This window comes from Suncus etruscus, chromosome 20 (genome assembly GCF_024139225.1).
Source record: "Suncus etruscus isolate mSunEtr1 chromosome 20, mSunEtr1.pri.cur, whole genome shotgun sequence".
NCBI lineage: Eukaryota > Metazoa > Chordata > Mammalia > Eulipotyphla > Soricidae > Suncus > Suncus etruscus.
Window position 1 is genome coordinate 13,163,594 of NC_064867.1, and position 6,540 is coordinate 13,170,133.

The 6,540-nt window shown below is 37.4% G+C and overlaps 1 non-coding gene across 1 annotated transcript; it reads right to left on the bottom strand.

Annotated features, from left to right (window-relative positions):
• Positions 1–6,130: 6,130 nt before the first annotated feature.
• Positions 6,131–6,233, bottom strand: LOC125998398 (U6 spliceosomal RNA). The gene has a single exon (XR_007491975.1). It is a non-coding gene; the product is annotated as a U6 spliceosomal RNA (small nuclear RNA).
• Positions 6,234–6,540: the final 307 nt, after the last annotated feature.

The following is a 6,540-nucleotide window of genomic DNA, read 5'->3' on the forward strand; positions in this document are numbered from 1 at the left end:
GACTATTTCTATATATAGTTCTTCAGTGGATAGCTAAAAGTAGAAAGATTATTATCAAATGTTAGTAAGTATATGAAGCAATGAGAACTTTCTTGATTTGTAGGGGAGTGGTAATATAAATATTGGAAATTTCTTAAAACATTAAGGCTGCACATGTACTATGACCTTTTCCTTTCACATTTGGCAGAGTTCAGTGAGTCATGCAATGCCAAAAACTGAACCTGGGATTCCCACATGCCAAACATGTCCTTTAGTCTTCGTGGGGATTAACCTAGAAAAGTAAATATATGTTCATAAAAATACATGTATAAGAATAAGAATAAGAATACTCTTCATTGCGTACATGTGCTTGTTTGCTACCTTACTCGGTTTCTGAGAAGTCCCCACTCAGAGACATTTTCTGATATGGGACTGTTGGAAGCAGTTTTGAAGAATCCAGAAGGCCAACTCACAGACTAAAGTCATGTTCCGGACTTAACACTCCCCCGACTATTTTCAAAGAGATAAAAGGGACATGTATATCCCCCATTGCATATCTTAAGTGTATTCCCTTAACAGCTATAACTCTTATTGAATATTCTATTATATAGTGACAATTTCACTCATTGTTTTTGGGTTTGTTTGTTTGTTCTGTTCAATAGGGAATTCTGTCAGAAGAGACTCTCTGTTTAGAGTTCATATTAGAGCCAAGTTACCAGGATTGTTGAACTTGTTCCCTCAGTCCCCATATGCACCAATAATACCTTGTGGCAGTGTCCCCTTTTGCATAGGCACATTAAAATGTGAAAATATTACATATGCAAACAAGTTTTTATATAATAGAAATAGGAACACAAATTTTGAAATGCATTGGGGACCTTACACCTTGAACATGGTCATAGTGACATGACTCAGGCCGCATAGGAACAGGCTTTGTCCACACACCCCTGAACCATGTACATCATCTACAGAAACATCCACAATTGTCTATAACATCACCAGGAAGCAAATCTCTACCAAGGAAGACCCTACCGCTGCCCTGGCATGGACTTACTCCAAAGAGGGTTCTCTTAACAACCAGATGACTTAGTAACAGCAACAACCTTCTTGCAGGGCAGGGCTCTCCACATTGCCAGCTAATGGTGAGGTGAAACTAGAGGACTCTCAACATCATCCTGACTTCGATGAAGAAGATGCACAAAAACCAGAATCTTTAACTACAGAAAACTGACACCAACAACAGCGAATCTGCGAAAAAATTTTACCAGGACCACAGAGAATGATTCAGGGGTTGAATAGCCTAGTATGCCTGGAGCCCTGAGTCGGTCTTTGCCAGAAAATTTCAGGGGTAAGGTCTCTTTGTATTTAGGCTAAGGCTTTTCCTTTCCATTCCCCCCATATTTTGCTGGGCCAATGCAAACAGCAATTGCCATCCACACCATTTTTACTGTATTTTTTTAAACTCTCATTCTTTAAAAAAGAGCTTACTAAATTTTCTGCTAGTGCTTTAATGAGTTCATTGGTGATTCAATAATTTTCAAAAATATACTTGCCACTGAACATTTTCTTTCTTTTCTCTCCCATCTCTTTAGTTTTACTTTCAATTTTCTATTTTTTTAAATCATGTTGCTTTTGGTCTTCCTAAAACAATTGTATTATGATCAGTTATGTCAACTATGTGATGCATTTTCATCAATAAATAAAAAATATTATTAAAAATAAACTATGAAAACTTGTGCTGTGTCCTCTTATAAATTACATATTATCATATATTTAAACACTACTATATTATAACTATAAATGCTCCCAACTGGTTCTGAGCTAAAGCACCACCTACACACACACACACACACACACACACACACACACACACACAACACATACAGAATACTCTTAGTAGTTTTTATGAATATTATTACCGAGGACTAAAATAAAAGAATTGAAGTTTCAAGCAAAGTATGGGTAATCTCCACAATATTATTCTAATAAAAAGAATGCAGGCATAGAAGGGTGCTATTAAATAACATCATTGGTATGAAAACTGAAAACATGTCATAGAAATCAAGAGAGGTTGGGGCCAGAGCAATAGCACTTTGGGTAGGGTGATGGCCTTGCACACAAACAACCAGGATTTGATCCCCAGCATCTCATATGTTCCTCTGAGCTAGAATGTAGAGCTAGGAGTAACCCCTGAGCATTGCTAGGTGTGACCCTAAAAGCAAAAACGCAAACAAACAAGAAGAGGTTGAATCTGAGAAACATACAAGAGATTGTATGGAAAGGAACAGGTGAAAATGTACTGAAGGGCAGAAAATGCTCCCAATCATTATGACAATGATTGGTTATAAGTTAATATTTGAGTTAATACTTTAAAATTAAACTGTAACTATAGAAGGAAAACTTTTGACCTTTTTCAACTTTTCTTATCTCTGTAGTATAGTCTATTTTAAAATTAATTTATTCTATGGCACTTATCATAGAACATCATCATTTGGGGCTAAAAGAATATTTGATAAAACCTGTGGAAAGGTCCATAGTACATCACTCTTCTGTTGAGTCATTCCACTAGCCTCCTAAAAGTACTAAAATGGGTATTTATTTGTTCCTTTGTTTTTGCCACACTAGACAAGTATTAAAGGTTTATTTTTGACTTCTCAAACAATCACTCCTGGCTCAAATGACCATATGAAATGCTTAGATCAACCTGGATTGGTTGTGTGCAAGGCAAGTATAGCCTTACTACTGTACTACTGTTAATTTTTCAAACAAAAAATGATTTAATTATGGTATTCTACAAAGTTACTGTGCAAATGTACTTTGTATTTTTGTAAAAGAAATAGAACTGAATTTGGAAATGCCTGTTGAGTTTTATATGAAAGAGTTTCATTTGATTGTATCAAAATTATTATATTTTGAGTTTTATAGTTTACTTTGGGGTAAAAAATTAGCATAATTTTTATTTAATTAATTTTTGTTTTTGTTTTTTTTCCGGGCCACACCCATTTGATGCTCAGGGGTTACTCCTAGCTAAGTGCTCAGAAATTGCCCCTGGCTTGGGGGGACCATATGGGATGCTGGGGATCAAACCACGGTCCTTCCTTGGCTAGCGCTTGCAAGGCAGACAACTTACCTCTAGCACCACCTACCCAGCACCTTTATTTAATTATTTAAGAATGAACCTATTAGGTTAATAAATAGCCATGTTGTGTGGCCGGAGTGGTGGCACAAGCGGTAGGGCGTCTGCCTTGTGCATGCTGACCTAGGTCAAACCGCGTTTTGATCCCCAGTCGTCCCATATAGTGCCCTAAGCGAGGAGTGATTTCTGAGCTCATAGCCAGGAGTGATTTCTGAGCACATAGCCAGGAGTGATTTCTGAGTGCATAGCCAGAGTAACCTCTGAGTGTCACCGGGTGTGGCGCAACCCCCCACCTCATTATCCAGGTTGTACATAATGATTTCCTTCTTCTCTTGCCCTTTTAGTTTTTAGATTCTTTCTTTAGTTTATGTAGAAAGAAAGAGAAATCCAGTCTTCCCAGAGTCCCAGCAACTGATCTTTTGGTTGTAACCAATTGACTCTGATTACTGACCTGGTACAGTCCCCCTAAAATTACCCACCATGCTCAAGCAGGATCAGTCATTAAGCTATATGAACCACAGAGCTATAGTTTGTTTTCCTAAGTTGCCTAAGCCTAAAGTAACTTAGACATTTGTTCTTTCAAGAAAGATAAGAAATGACTCCCAATTTTTCCTGGCATGCTAGTCAACCACTGAAGGGGGAATAATTCATGAGTAGAAACAACTGCACTTTAAATATTGCTTCTTCCTAAAAGGAAAAGGCCACAGTTATTCTTTATATAAAGGAAAACTTTCTGTTGTAGTGTCATAATAATTAGCTCCCTTCTTTGATTATCATTTCCCCACAACTGACTATAAAAATATTAGGTCTGATGTTCAGTGTTATAATGGCTTGATATTAACATGATATAAAATTTTATTTTGTATATTTAGAAAACACAGGTAGTTCACTCTATTAATAATCAAGCCAGAGTGGGCAGCCCAAATAATCACTATTCATATCTTTGGCTTGTGGCAAATGCTTTTTGATTTTTTTTTTATGCTCCACTGGCATTGAGAGAACACCTTTATGCTCAGCATAGAGAAAAGGTGTCTTAGGTGAGGTTCACCAGAAGAAATCCAGAGACCAGATTCATGTGAAAGTGCTTAATTCAGAGGACTTTCGAGGAAGAAGCAATAGGAAAAGGAAGAAGTTTAGTGGATAACAAACAACAATAAAATCAAGAGTCAAAACTGCTGCAACTTTACAGCAAATTGAGATTCATTTGTCTTTCAGGGAAATCATGCAAAACATCTGGGATAAAATATAAGACCCCTAACTCTTTCTTTCTTTACTTACATTCTTGCAAGGCACATTGCAGTTTAAATGATCAGTCAAGACCAAAAGAACCCTTTTCCTAAAAAGTACCGAATCACTGTGTATTACTAAATTACAAAGTTATTCATTGAATTATTCATTCAAATTGAGTTTCAGGCATAAAATCATCAAACACTAATCCCTTCACCCATGTCTCTTTCCTTCCACCATTGTGCCCAGTTTCTGCCCACCTAGCCTGCTTCTATAAAAGACACTTTTTCTGGAGGAAAAAAAAGAGCATCCTAAAGCTTCTGCTATTGTATTAGCGACTTTATTGGTGATACAACATAATTGTCATGAAAATATCTGCTAAACCTTTCTCCTGCTGAGCCAGCCTACAGACACACACACACACACACACACACACACACACACACACACACACAGAGAAAATATTTGCTAATGAACTTTTTTCATCTTAGATCTCCTATTTTGAGGCGGGGGTTGTTTTGTTTTTGTTTTTGAGTCACACCCAGCAGCGCTCAGGGATTAGTCCTGGCTGCAGGGGTCTCAAACTCAATTTACCTGGGGGCCTCAGGAGGCAAAGTCGGGGTGATCCTTGAGTGCAGGGTCAGTAGTAAGCCTTGAACATTGGGTGTGTGACCCAAACAACTAAAACAAAACAAACAAAACAAAACAAAAAAGATTCCTCTAGGGCAGGGCCACAAAATGTTGAATGGAATGCTGGAAACGGCCCATGGGCTGCGAGTTTGAGACCCCTGCGACTCTCAGAAATCGCTCCTGGCAGGCTCAGAAGACCATATGGGATTCCAACCACCATCCTTCTGCATGCAAGGCAAACGCTCTACCTTCATGCTATCTCTCTGGCTCTCCTATTTTCTTTATATTTTTTCATAACCTTGCTTCCATTCATCCTAAAACAAATGCATTATAATCAGTTCTGTCAATTATGATGCATTTTCTTTTAATAAATTTATCTTTTAAAATGACACTTTTTCATTTTCCTTTTAGGACTGTGATTTGCAATAGTATGACTTCTCCTGATCACTGTTGTAGGAGTTCTCTATCCTAACTTGCCTCCCCTCAAGATTGGTAGCAAGATCTTATTAAGAACCAGTTTTGCGTATCATTTCTATTGTCTTTGGGCAATATTCCCCTACTATGTTTTTTTATATACTGCAAATAAGTGGCATCATTCTGTTTCTGTCCCTCTTCCTTTGACTCATTTCATTTAATATGATAATCTCCAGATCCATCCACGTAACAGAATCCTGAGAAGAGCAAGATCAAAGTAGAAAGTTAGATATAAAGGATCTTTTCTTATGTTCTTATTCTTTGTTTGTTTTTTGGTTTTTTATTTTGGGTCAAAACCGGCAGCGCTCAAGGCTCTACTCTCAGAAATTGCTCCTGGCAGGCTCAGGGGACCATATGGGATGCTGGGATTTAAACCACCATTCTTCTGCATGCAGGGCAAATGCTCTACCTCTATGCTATCTCTCCAGCCCCTTATGTTCTTACTCTTAAAATACATATATTTTGGGGCCGGAGAGATAGCATGGAGGTAAGGCGTTTGCCTTTCATGCAGGAGGTCATTGGTTCAAATCCTTGTGTCCCATATGGTCCCGCGTGCCTGCCAGGAGCAATTTCTGAGCCTGGAGCCAGTAATAACTCCTGAGCACTACCGGGTGTGACCCAAAAACCACAAAAAATACATATATTTAAAAATATATATTAAATATATATAGGATATATATTTAAATATATTAGGGATACTTCATGAATTTGATGCCATCCTTGCACAGGAACCATGCTAATCTTCACTGTATCATTCTAATTTTTAGAGTATATACTCTTTAAGTGAGCCCTTTTCTTAGGATCTGTTGTTTTTATTTAGTCTTTAATTTCAAACTCATGTTGATAATACTTTGGGGGAAAAGATAACTCCTGTATTTTAAAGCATCAGACCTACAGTTTCAAAGAAGAAAGGTAAGAGAAGGGCTAGTACTTACATATCAAATCACTTTCTTGTAAAAGTAGAAGCTTTGCTACACTATCAGTAACAATATTTTCTTGTATTTCATTGCTGAGAAAAAAATCTCACTTGTGCCACAGCATGGAAAGTTGAGAAACCAGTTCTTTAATGACAGAAGATGAAAAAGTAGAGGATG